This window comes from Nicotiana tabacum, chromosome 10 (genome assembly GCF_000715075.1).
Source record: "Nicotiana tabacum cultivar K326 chromosome 10, ASM71507v2, whole genome shotgun sequence".
Taxonomy (NCBI): domain Eukaryota; kingdom Viridiplantae; phylum Streptophyta; class Magnoliopsida; order Solanales; family Solanaceae; genus Nicotiana; species Nicotiana tabacum.
The window spans coordinates 141828319-141840477 of record NC_134089.1 but is presented as its reverse complement, the minus strand read 5'-3'; the positions used below and the strand labels follow the sequence as shown (position 1 = coordinate 141840477).

Genomic DNA, 12159 nt, shown 5'->3' with positions numbered 1-12159 from the left:
TTAAGTAAGGTTTTAGTTTAGAATAATTATAACTCCTTCAAGCCGTTCTTAATTAATTAGTTGGTTTTTTTGAAAAAAGGCGGATGGGAGGCGTGCCATATTAGCCAAACGTACAATTTATGGCCCTCAAAAATTAAAGTTAGAAATACGTTTCATAGAATGTTTCGAGGTGCGCCGTGCTAAATAAAATCTTAAAATGCATGCCCCTAATTTAATTAATGTTTTTTAATCCTTAGAATTCGAGGCGTGCCATTTAGTTGAATTTCCATGGCTCTCGCAATTTTGAAAATGCGTACTTGCTTTAGGCGGGTAATTAAAATTACCTTCCTAAACTCGAGTGTGCATTTATGTGACTCAAATCCTAATCTCAAACAACGTTAGATAAAATGTGTCGTGGATCGCGGGTGCATTTATGTGACATGGTTTAAGACGTGCTTTAGATGACGTTGAATCTTTTCTAATAATAATAAATAAAAGCGGGTTTAAAGTTAAAATTATACCATAAGCTAAAACATATACTAAAATCAAGTAAATAGGCCAATTATAACAGTTGAAGCGACCGTGCTAGAACCACGGAACTCGGGAATGCCTAACACCTTCTCCCGGGTTAACAGAATTCTTTTCCCGGATTTTTATGTTCGCGGACTGTAATACAGAGTCAACCTTTTCCTCGATTCGGGATTTAAACCGGTGACTTGGGACACCATAAAATTATCCCAAGTGGCGACTCTGAATTTTTAATAAAATGATCTTGTTTCGATTGTCACTTTAAATTGGAAAAAACTCTCTTATACCCTTTAACGGGGGTAGAAAAAAGGAGGTGTGACAGTTGGTAAACTTCTAAGAATTTTTCTAACTTGATCGCCACTTGAGTATGGTTTGCTGAAAGCTTTTATGTCGCTAATGATTTTACTGAATCTGGCAAATATTTCCTCAATGGATTCTCCTTCTTTCATCTGGAAGAGTTCATAATCGTGAACCAACATGTTGATATGTGTTTCTTTCACTTTGCTGGTTCCTTCGTATGTAACTTCAAGATTATTCCACATTTCTTTAGTTGTATCAAAGCTGGAGATTTTTTCATATTCTTCACCACTTATAACATTGTAGAGCAAATTTCTTTCCTTGTTGTTGACTTGCACAACTGCCATTTGCTCATCTGTATATGAGTCTATATCTTCAGGATCAGCAAGAGGTTGAGCAGCAGCCGGTAGAGGATAGTTTCCCTTTTTGATGACTCTCTACACTTTACATCATATGCCTTTGCATGTATTTCTATACGTACTTTCCAGTGGGAGAAATGTAGTCCTTTGAAGTATGGTGGCCTTACTTAGGAAGTACCTTCTTGAAATAGTGCTCGTATGATAACTTGATTTGCCATGATCTTTTCTCACAAGCTGTTAAGCAAAAAGAAATGTGTGAGCCTTGCTCTGATACCAATTGAAAGTACAACAAGGAGGTGACTTATTTATTTTTAAACTTAATAGATAGCAGTTGACTAGTTTTACGATTAGTCGACTGGATATAAGAACTTGATACTAGTAAAGACAGAATTTAAAATGCAGAATTTAAATGCAGGAATTAAAGATACCAGAGTTTTTATGCTAGTTCGGATTCAATGTGAATCCTAGTCCAGTCCCCTTGGGTTGCAAGAGAGTTCATTGTCAGTGAATGAGTTTCTTCAAGAGTACAAAAAATGGTGTGATCTATACCGATCGCTTAGTTCCTATTTCACTCGTTTCCTTTTATACAATGCCTCACTAGTATTGTTCTCTCTTTTTTCTCTAACTTGTTACATAGCAGATCTAGTAGAGCTACAATATTTGTTTGTAGTAGAATAAAGAGAGGGAAATTGATTCTTTCCAAAAATAAGGTCATACAGCAACGACTATAACTACGAAATTCTTGATTGATATTCCATATATGCTTCCTAAGATCTTGCACCTTCCGGATTTAGATACGCTCAACTTAATTGATTCCTTAAGTTTAGGCTTGATTGATTTCGTCTTAGATTTGATTGATTTCTCTAATCCCGATGCTTTTCTTGATTCCTTCTATCTCGTAGTTGTCCTTTGATTTCGTGATCTTTACTAATCTCAGATTGCTTTCCTTAAGTTCCCTGATTGATTGCTTCCATCTCCTAGTTACTCCTTGATTCCTTGATCCTCTATAATTGATTCCTTCAGTCTTTGAATTATTGTTCATGAGTTCAAGCACAGATATATTATTTGCATCATTAAAATCAGATCTAACACTTTTAAATTTTTCAACTTCTAAAACTAGCGCCGAAACCTATCAAATCAACCCGGAATGACATTAAATTTTGCAGGCAAGTCCCAAATGTTATAACAGAGCTGTTCCAACTTTCGGAATCCCATTCTGACCCCGATATCACTAAATTCAACTATTGGTCAAACTTCTCTATCTTCCAAACTTCAACTTTTCCAACTTTCGCCGAAATGCTTCAAATTACTCTACGGACCTCAAAATCCAAATCCGAACGCACGCCTAAGTCCCAAATCACCATACAAAGCTGTTGAAAACGTCCAAAACCCGTTCCGGAGCCATTTATATAAAAGTCAAAATTTTGGTCAACTCTCACCACTTAAGCTTCCAAAACCAGAATCATTTTTCCAATTTGACTTCGAATCATCCGGTAACTAAACTCGACCATGCACGCAAGTCAACACACATAATATGAAGCTGATCAAGACCTTATGCCGCCGAACGAGACTTAAATTCTCAAAACGACTGGCCGGGTTGTTATAATTCAACATGATTACAGCCTACTCAAATGGAGACTCCAGCTCAACTAAAGCAATCAGTTGGTTATGTCAAGTCAGCATAAAGTTAGTTAGGAAGTTAGTTGAAGAAAGTTAGTTAGAACAGTTAGTTGTAGATAAGAAGCTTCCGAAAAAAAGAGTCATGTATTCATTCATAAAAGGACTATAATATATTATTTTATATTCATTAAATAAAATACAATTACAATTTCTCTATCATCCCTCTTTTCTCTCAATTACATTTTCTGCATTTCACAAGCTGTGATCTTCGAGTTTCTCCGCCAAACTTCTAGCTCAGCTCTTATATTCTCGAGCTCTCTGTGAATAACTGCGATTGAGATATCAAATACTTTTTGTTCTAGGAAAATAAGTTCAGTAAAAATTAGGAAAATAACTTCCTATTGGAAGTAAGGAAATAAGTTCCAAAAATAAATTGCATTACACTTTCATTGTCTCTTCCGCACCCTCCAACCCCATCCCCACCCCCATCCACCCATCTCCCAAAGTGTTGCCTAGTAATATATAAATATTTTTGGAATAATATTTTTTGTCGTCTGCTTAATAATAGAAATAAATAAGTAAGAAACTCAATTTTGTTTTTAGAAAAATAGGTATAGTTTCCTTTATACAAAATACACTCTAAGGGTAAAGGGATTATTTCAGTGATCCCATCTCATCCTTCATAGTATATCTATTGGACAAATGTAAAATAATTTTTGTGGGTTTTTTATACGGTAAAGGGTCAAATACACCATTGTACTATTGATTATAGTACTTAGAAGTCTTTCATTATACTATTGGTACTTTTGAGTCCCTAGTGTTACACAATTAAATATTTCTACCCCTCTATTAACGGAGGGGACATGTGTAATATCCATGTGCAAATATTCAGATCCAATTAATAATACACATGCTTTATTAAGACCCGACTCACCCAATACAATAACCATTCCCACTTAAATGAAACGACCCTCCCTATTTTATAGAAGCCCTACTTTTATTTCTCTTTTTCTACTCCAAAGTTCTGTAGAGGATGAAGGTCCTACTGCGCATAAAGTTTTGCAATTTAGGGCTCGACGAGTTCAAAGGTACCATCTTTCTTCAAGAAATTGTTCCCTTTTTCGTATTTTAGTCGATTTGTTGTGCAATTTTGTTGAATGTTGTTCGTCCAAGGTTTTGACTAATTTCTTAAACGTGGTCTAGGGTTTCTTGTTTTTGTATTATTTACATTTTCTATTGTTATCTAGACAGTATTATATAAATTTGGTTACTTTAATGGGTCCTTTAAATTATTTGCATGTCGAACATTTTAGATATTATTTGTTGTGTTGTGAGTTTTTTATTAAGGGAGGGCCCTCATAGTGCCACTTAGATGCATGTTCTGTCTTTCTTCATTTTCTCTGTGTGTGGGCGGGGGGGGGGGGGGGGAACTCATATGTGTATTTTTTTTTTGGCTTCTTTTGCTAGTTCCTTTACTCTTTTCTTACTTTTTTTCTTTGTTGCATGCTTTTAGAAAATCAAAGATGGTATTAATTAACTTAATATTTAATTATAGTGGTGACTGGATGTGCAAGCCACAAGTGTTATACCCAAAGAAAGTGTAGCACATTAAGAAAGGGTATGACCCAGACCTTAGGATGTATATTTGCTTTCAAGCAATGAAGATGGGTTTTAGTTTGAGGCTTAGACCATATATTGGTGTTGATGGTATATTTTTGAAGGGGAAGGCCAAGGGAATATTGCTAGTTGTTGTTTGTCAGGATAGTAGCAATCACTTCTACCCTTTGGCATGGGCAGTTGCTAACTAGGAAACAAAGGCAACCTGGATTTGGTTTATGGGATTGCTGAATTATTCTTTGAACCTCAAAGATGGTGAAGGGATCACAAATTCTGTGTCAGGCATATTGAGGCCAACTGGTGCAAATTATTTAACAATGAAAAAAATAAGAAACTGCTTTGGTGGTGTGCATGGGCCACATATGAAGAGGAATTCAAAGATCAACTTAAGAAAATAGGATAATTGAAGAAGGAAGTTGTTGAGAGTATGTTGAAATATCCACCTCAAGCTTAGTGTAGAGCTTACATGGATACTGTATGCAAGAATCAGTTAGTTGATAACAACCAAATGGATTCTAGATGTTAGATTCAAGTCAATAACTTAGATGTTGGAGGATATAAGACTCAAGGTCATGAACATGATAAGGATACATGAATATGAAGTGAAGACACGGGCTACTGAATTCAGTCCAAAAAGCATGAAATTAAAGTCAATACCAATGGTGACTGTAGGTATGAAGTGTTTGAGGTAAGTGATAAACATTGTGTCAGGCTGGATTTAGGGAAGTGTACTTTCAGGGCATGGAACCTTAGTGGAATCTCATGTCTTCATGCTATTGCAGATATGCTCTATAAGAATATAGATCCACTAACAGGAATGCATTGGTGGTTTAGCACGAAGGCATACTTATTGACTTATAAACACAAGTTGCAGCATGTTCCAAGTGATTTATTTTGGAAAATTGAACCTTCACAGGTAATGGAACCACCAGATTTTGTGAAGATTGCTGGCAAGCCAAAGGTTAAAAGGGACAGGGAGAAGAATGAAGTAATTAAAAGGCAAGGAGGGTGGTTTTTGTCCAGAAAGGGTAGGGTCATGACTTGTGGTAAATGTGGACAACCAGACCATAGTGCAAGGACCTGTGTCATTGTAAATCTATCATATTCACTTTTTATTTAGTTATAATTGTGTATATTACCTCATTTAACTTCTTCTTTTTAACAACCATCAAAAGGGAAGGCAAGGCAAAATAGCCTCAAAAGAGGCAAAGATCTTTAATAGATGAGGAAACAGAAGAAGAAATAAACTTATCAGCACTTCCAGTACCTCAACTAGTCAAGGCAAAGAATTTACCTTTATGCCAACACCTACAATTAGGAGAGTTGGGCAATCAAGCAAGAATGTAAATGCTAACATCTCATAATTTGGCAATGATGAAGATGATGTTGTTAGGCCAATGAACATACCAGAAATTATGACAAGACTTCAAATGAGGTAAAAAGTAATTATACCAATTGGGACAAGGTCAATTAACTTTACAGGTGACACCAATGGTATTAGTGAGCCCACAGATCTTCCATATACACCACCGTCACTTACCTGGAAGGGACAATCTTCTATAACTGGGAATCAGCTAGAGAAGCAAAGGCAACAAAGGATTGGGAAGCTACAAGCAAGGAAAATGAACCTCAAGTTGGGACTACTTTGTTTTGTTGTTTGGGATGTATTAGTGCAATCCGGCAGTACTTTTGTAGTGTTTGATGGTCTTTGATGTTGTTGGTACTGAAACTTGAAATGGATGTCATCTTATAACTTAGTAGTGTAAGTTTTTGGGTTATAGAATTGCATCCAATTATCAGGACATGTAGTTACTGTTGTGACAGTATATTTTAGATGTTTAATCTTTTAATGTCAATGATGTTACCTTTATTTTGCTATTGTGTTGATCATGATTTTCCAGTTATGATAGTACTACTTCTATATATTCATATCTTGCTCATTTATGGTTGAGATTTAGATTGGAATGTGTTGGAACTATACTTGGTAAGCAACTAAAATATGCAGGTGTATTTTGTAGTAGTGTTCACTTGAAAAGATCATAATTGCAGTTACCTTGAGTTGTAAAATATGCATGTTCAACTGTTACAATTCTGTAACCTCTTATATTCAGATGAGAACCAACTGGTGTAACAAGTTTAGTTTAACTTATGTTGTTGTTTAACCTTTGAAAAGATCGTAATTGCAGGTGTATTCTGCAGTTGTACCTTGCAATCAAGACCTTTTTAATACACATTAATTAAGAAGAACTGAATGCAAGGACATGAAATCAAAAACTTTATTGCAATTAACTTCACCCAAAATACAAAATAAAGATATGAAATCAAAAACTTCATTCCAAAATACTATATAATGTCCACCAACACAATACTACATATTTAGAGGTTCACTTCATCAATAAAGTCGCAACAAATCCAACAAATAGCGCACATGAAATTATAATGAACGTCTTCAACTTCAACACTCTTTCTTCTAACTCTCTTCCTTTGTTCTCTTCAACAATATTTATAGATGCATCCACTATTTCTATCAGTCTGTCCCTTTCAATCTTGCATGCATCCACTATTACTTTGTTCGCTTCAACAATATTTGAACTTGAGCAACATCAAACTTTGACTTGAAATTGTTAGTTACAACCAAAGCTCTGTCCGGTAAGACTTCGCCTAGCCATTCCCAAAAATCACATGATTCATTCTTACAAACACAATCCAAACAACATGTAATGAGAAAACTAACAAAATTGGAATTTTGTTAGAAGTGTCAAAATTAAATAAATCTATATATACATATCACTTACTTCAGGTATAACGCACTTATAGAATCTTCTACCAGGATTGTAAATAGTGGTTGAAGTGAAGTGGTTAACAATATCACCATAAAAGTACCTCTTTTTTCGGAGAACAAGCAGATTCAGACATTGAGTACCCACTTATCCACTAATAAGACAGTCTAAATTGATAAGTGAAAACAAACAAAAGCAAACTGATACAAGAGAATTCAAGTTTAAATATGGAGGACCAAAATATAGAGGAAAAAAGTTCTTCAGTGTAGAGAGGAAATATGATTATGAAAGAGACGAGGGTTTTAATTTAAACGAGGCAGGTGTAATTGGGGCTGGTTATTGTATTGGGTGTGTTGGGTCTTAATAAAAAATGGGTATTATTAATTGGATCTGAATATTTACACAGTTAAATTACATGTGTCCCCTCCGTTAATGGAAGGGTAGAAATATTTAATTGTATGACGGTAGGGACTCAAAAGTACCAATAGTATAACGAAGGCTTTTTAAGTACTGCAATCAATAGTACATGGATAGATTTGACTCTTTACCATTTTTTATAAGATGTACATCGATTTGACTTCATTAATTCATAAACGGGCTTATGTCAATATAACTTAATATCATGTGATTGAGCTCAAACAAATAAATTAAAACAATGTGTAGCTTGTGAATCATGATTGTCGCACCATAAATTCGAATGATTTAGTCTTAACTATTCATATTCACTTAGCCTTAATAAATCAAAAGAATTTTTAGAAAAGGTAATCGAACCAATTACTCTTTGCTCTAAGCGATAGGTGAGTACTCAAATTTACAGTTCTTCACTTTCATAATCAGAGCTTTACATTATTCCGTCATTTGTTTTATCTCCATTGACTTTTGGGCCAAAATGTTGCACTGTATAAATTAAAGCAGTTACATTTCAGCAATTTATTTTAATTTGACCAAATTATAGTCTGTGTGAACATAAAAGCACATCAACAAGTTGCTAATACTTTTTGTGGAGCAATTTAAGATGATCAACTCACAATATATAGCATTGGAATCCTAGAAAGGAAATGAAAAATAATCCAAGAAAACATAATTTAGGCATAATTGTCAATTTACATAGATTCTGTGTATAACCCTAGCAATTGAAGCATGCAGTAGAATGGATCAACAATGATAGGAAGATTCTAGAGTGACAAAAAGAGAGAAGGTTTCATTTCAAGTAGTACAGATACACATGTTTATTGTTCTTATCTAGAACAGTATTAACCGCCTTTAACCAACTACCATTACTAACTCCTCTAACTTTCTATATTTTCAAACGAACACCTAGAGTATATTCTCTATTATAACACTCCTCTTCAAGCTGGAGGGTGAAATACATCGAGCAATCCTAGCTTGCCTAAGAGTAACTTGTGCTGGGCTACCCCAAGTCTTATTGTCATCAAGTCTGCCATTTGTCACCTTGTGGGAATGTAGTTGGTTGTGATTACCCTTCCTTGATTCTTTCCATTACAAAAAAGCAGTCAATTTCTACATGCTTTGTTCTTTTATGAAAAATTAGATTTGCTGCAATTTTCAAGGTTGCCTTGTTGTCACAATGTAGATGTATAGGTTCCTTTACTTTGTTTCCCGGTTCTTTCAGCAAACCTTTCATCCGCGTGAGCTCTGCTACAACTGCTGCCATACTTCTGTATTCTACTTCTACAGAGCTTTTACTAACAGTTTGTTGCTTCTTTAATTTCCAAGGTAGCAGGTGTTTCCGTGAAAGTGGTAATAACAATTATATTTGATTATGGAATTCTAAAAATACGTGATCTATTTTAATGCTAGTTTGTTAAGCAGGTAAGGCTATGTATGTGAAACATAGAAACAAAATGAGAGTTAAAGATAGAGTGATAATCAAACTAATAGGTTAATTATCGGGGCCTCGAGCTTGCCTATTCAGGGGCCTCGAGGTCGATTTCAGAGCTCGGCTGGGAGCTATCGGGGGGTCAAAGAATGGATAATAGTTCTAATAAAATCAACAAAGGCTCTTGATGGCCAATGATAAGTAATAAATGATGAACAACAATGAAGATAATAAATGAAAGCAACAATATCAAGAGAGTATATTAGAAATCAAAGGGAATGTTCTTGTATATTTCGTGTGGAGCCATTGGAGCAACAGGACCTTACAAAATGACAAGGATCCCCTTTATATAGGAGAGGAATCCCAACATAGTACAAAATACATTAATGATAAAGAAGCGAAGATGGGACATCTAGAAGACATCCAAATTAAGGGTTAGGGTAGTCCACTAGGCCCTGTCATTCCTAGTCACGTGCCTTGGGAACTCACCATTTCTACTGTGGTCGCGGTCAACGTTGTCCCAAGATCTGGCATTGACGAACCTTGAGGAAGGAGAACTCGACCATGACCTTGTAGCCTCGAGACTTCGAGATGGTCTTCTGAGGTGACTCGATGACGAGAAATTGGACCCTCTGATTTTACCGTATACAGATAGTCCCCGCATTTCTTAGAGAGGAACGATAAGAAATGATTATGAGCTTTTAATCTGAGGGCATCATCATTGCGACGTCAGCCTATCAGAGCATTAATTTCCATGCCCAAAAAACCATGCAAGGGTCGCCGTTAGACGTGACTATCAAGAAGCCCACAAACCGCTACTAGTTCGTCCCTTCCACTTCCCACACGGCTCCTATAAAGGCACCAATTGTTGGATAATTCTTACGTTCCCAACTACTTCAGATTTGCAAAGCCAGACCCATCCCTACTTGCATCCTTAGAGAAATTTCACCATCATCATGGCAGAACCTCCAAGACAGTTCCTCGGAAAGACAAGACTGCCTCTTCATCTCGAACATCTAAAGGGAAATCCAAAGTGATACCTAACTTGGGACAATGTACTCCCACCAAGATTGATATGTCGAAGGACTTTACCATCGATAACACTTCATCCACACCGGGCCGATGCAAACACGTGTCCCGATACATTAGTGTTGTGACTAACGTAGGGATAGTGAAGACAAACTGCCAATGGAGTGAGGTAGTGAAGGTGGAGATTCCCAGCCCTGATGAGAATATAAAGGATCACAAGGCTGGCTTCCTTCATGTATACACTTACCCGTTCACTTTGGGTCCTATCGATTCCTCTAAATACCCTCCCCCGTAGATAGATCCGGTTATCCTCGATTTTTGTGACAACTATCAAGTGACGCTCGATCGAATCTATCCTTCTTTCTGGAGGATAGTCTTGATGCTCCGCCATTTTTCTAATGGGGTTGCGGGTGAGACCTTTACCCTCAACCATTTGATTAGGTTGTACAGCCCTCGATTTTATCGAGGTTTGATCAGGCTTCACCATCAATCCAAAAAATCATTTTTCTCGAGCACCGACGAGGAGAAAGATCGAGGGTGGATGAGTAGGTTCATCCGGGTGAGGACCTCAGACACTATTCCGACCGGGAGGATGCCGTTCCCGGAGAAGTGGAACACACAGCGTAAGCATCTTTTCCCTTGGACATGTTTTGTGATTTTCTTTCCTTTCCTCCAAAAAATGACCTCTTTTTGGTTTCTGCAGCTACTACTTGGTAACTCGAAGCGGTCTCGGATTTGTTGGGATGGATCGAACGGTTGGAAACCACGTTTCCATATCTTGTTCGGTCTTGGCCCGACCTGGCTAAGAAGCGATGGGTGGCCAAGAATCATGGTAAAACTTCCTTACCACCTATGCCTTAGATTTATGTTTCTCCCCGTATCTTTTGTGCTGATAAATTATGGTTACTACACTCGTGCAAGTCTTGGTGAAAATATGCAGATGAGGCCGCCCCCTGGTGGCGAGATGGAGACTTCGGAGCCTGCCAAGGGCAAGAAAAAGAAAGGTAAGGAGGCTACCGATCCTCTCGTGACAAAGAAACCTAAGTCACGCAAGCCTCGAGCCGTTACTAGGACCTCGGCTTCAACTTTCAGAGCAAGCCCCGGTGTTGAGGATGAGGATGATGATGATGATGATGATGATGAGGGCAAGTGCCGGTTGGCACAGAAGACGAGGTCGGGTGCGGGAGCTTCACAGGTGCCTCGACCGTAGGCTTCTAAATCAGGGAGGGCCGACTCAGGTCGGTCCCGTGAATCCAAGACCTCCGAGGAGGGTATCAATGTGGCCCCAGATCCCACGACCGAATTTGGTGTAGTTTCCTCTAGGGGGACCGTCGGTGTTGATCCTGAAAGGTGGGGACCCAGAGCTTTTCAGGGGTAGGAGTTGCCCATCGGAGACATTGATGACATAGATGGTCTCAGTTTGGGCCCTCAGTTCTCGTCAGGGGAGCTAAGGGATGCTCAGGATACGAATACCGCCAAAACCGGGGGTCCTCTCAAGGGGGAGGCATGCTTGGCTATATTCTTGACGATGTTAGCGAGAACATCGATCTTGACGCTCCCGGCTCTGTCAAGGCGGCGAAGAGGTTCATGCAGTAGGTGATAGCTGTTTTACATATATTTCCTTTAGCCTCGAACATTATTCTTCGTTCTCCTAACTCTTCTATTTTGCTGTAGTGTAAGGAGATGTATGACCATGCCCTCTCCAGGCTTAATGAGGAGCTTTTGTGCTGTGAAAAAGATTTTGAGAGGCTGACCTTGGGACTATGAGAGTCGAAGGCTTACTCCGCCCGAAAGGAGAAAGAATTAGGCGAGCTCCGGGCTGCTTTAGAGAGAGCACTCCGAGAGAAGGCTAGTCTTGCTGAGCAGGTATTTTGTTATGCATGAGTCCGCCCTTTGTTCTCATAACCCGATACTGACTAGTTTACCTTTCCCCTCGTAGGTCATGTAAAGGGATTCGCTGATCGGGTAAAAGGATGCAGAGATCCTCGAGCTAAGGGAACGAAACAGGATGGCGGCCTCGGAGTTGGCATCGACCCATGATCTTCTTCAAAATGCTCAAAAGAAGGTTGTTGTTCTGACTTCGACCAAGTCCGATATTGAATGAAAAGTT

At 38.0% G+C, this 12159-nt stretch overlaps 1 long non-coding RNA gene across 1 annotated transcript; it reads left to right on the top strand.

The window, feature by feature from the left end:
* Positions 1–3733: 3733 nt before the first annotated feature.
* Positions 3734–6304, top strand: LOC142164925 (uncharacterized). Its single transcript, XR_012696015.1, has 2 exons — positions 3734–3871; positions 5317–6304. It is a non-coding gene; the product is annotated as an uncharacterized LOC142164925 (long non-coding RNA).
* The last annotated feature ends 5855 nt before the right edge of the window (positions 6305–12159 follow it).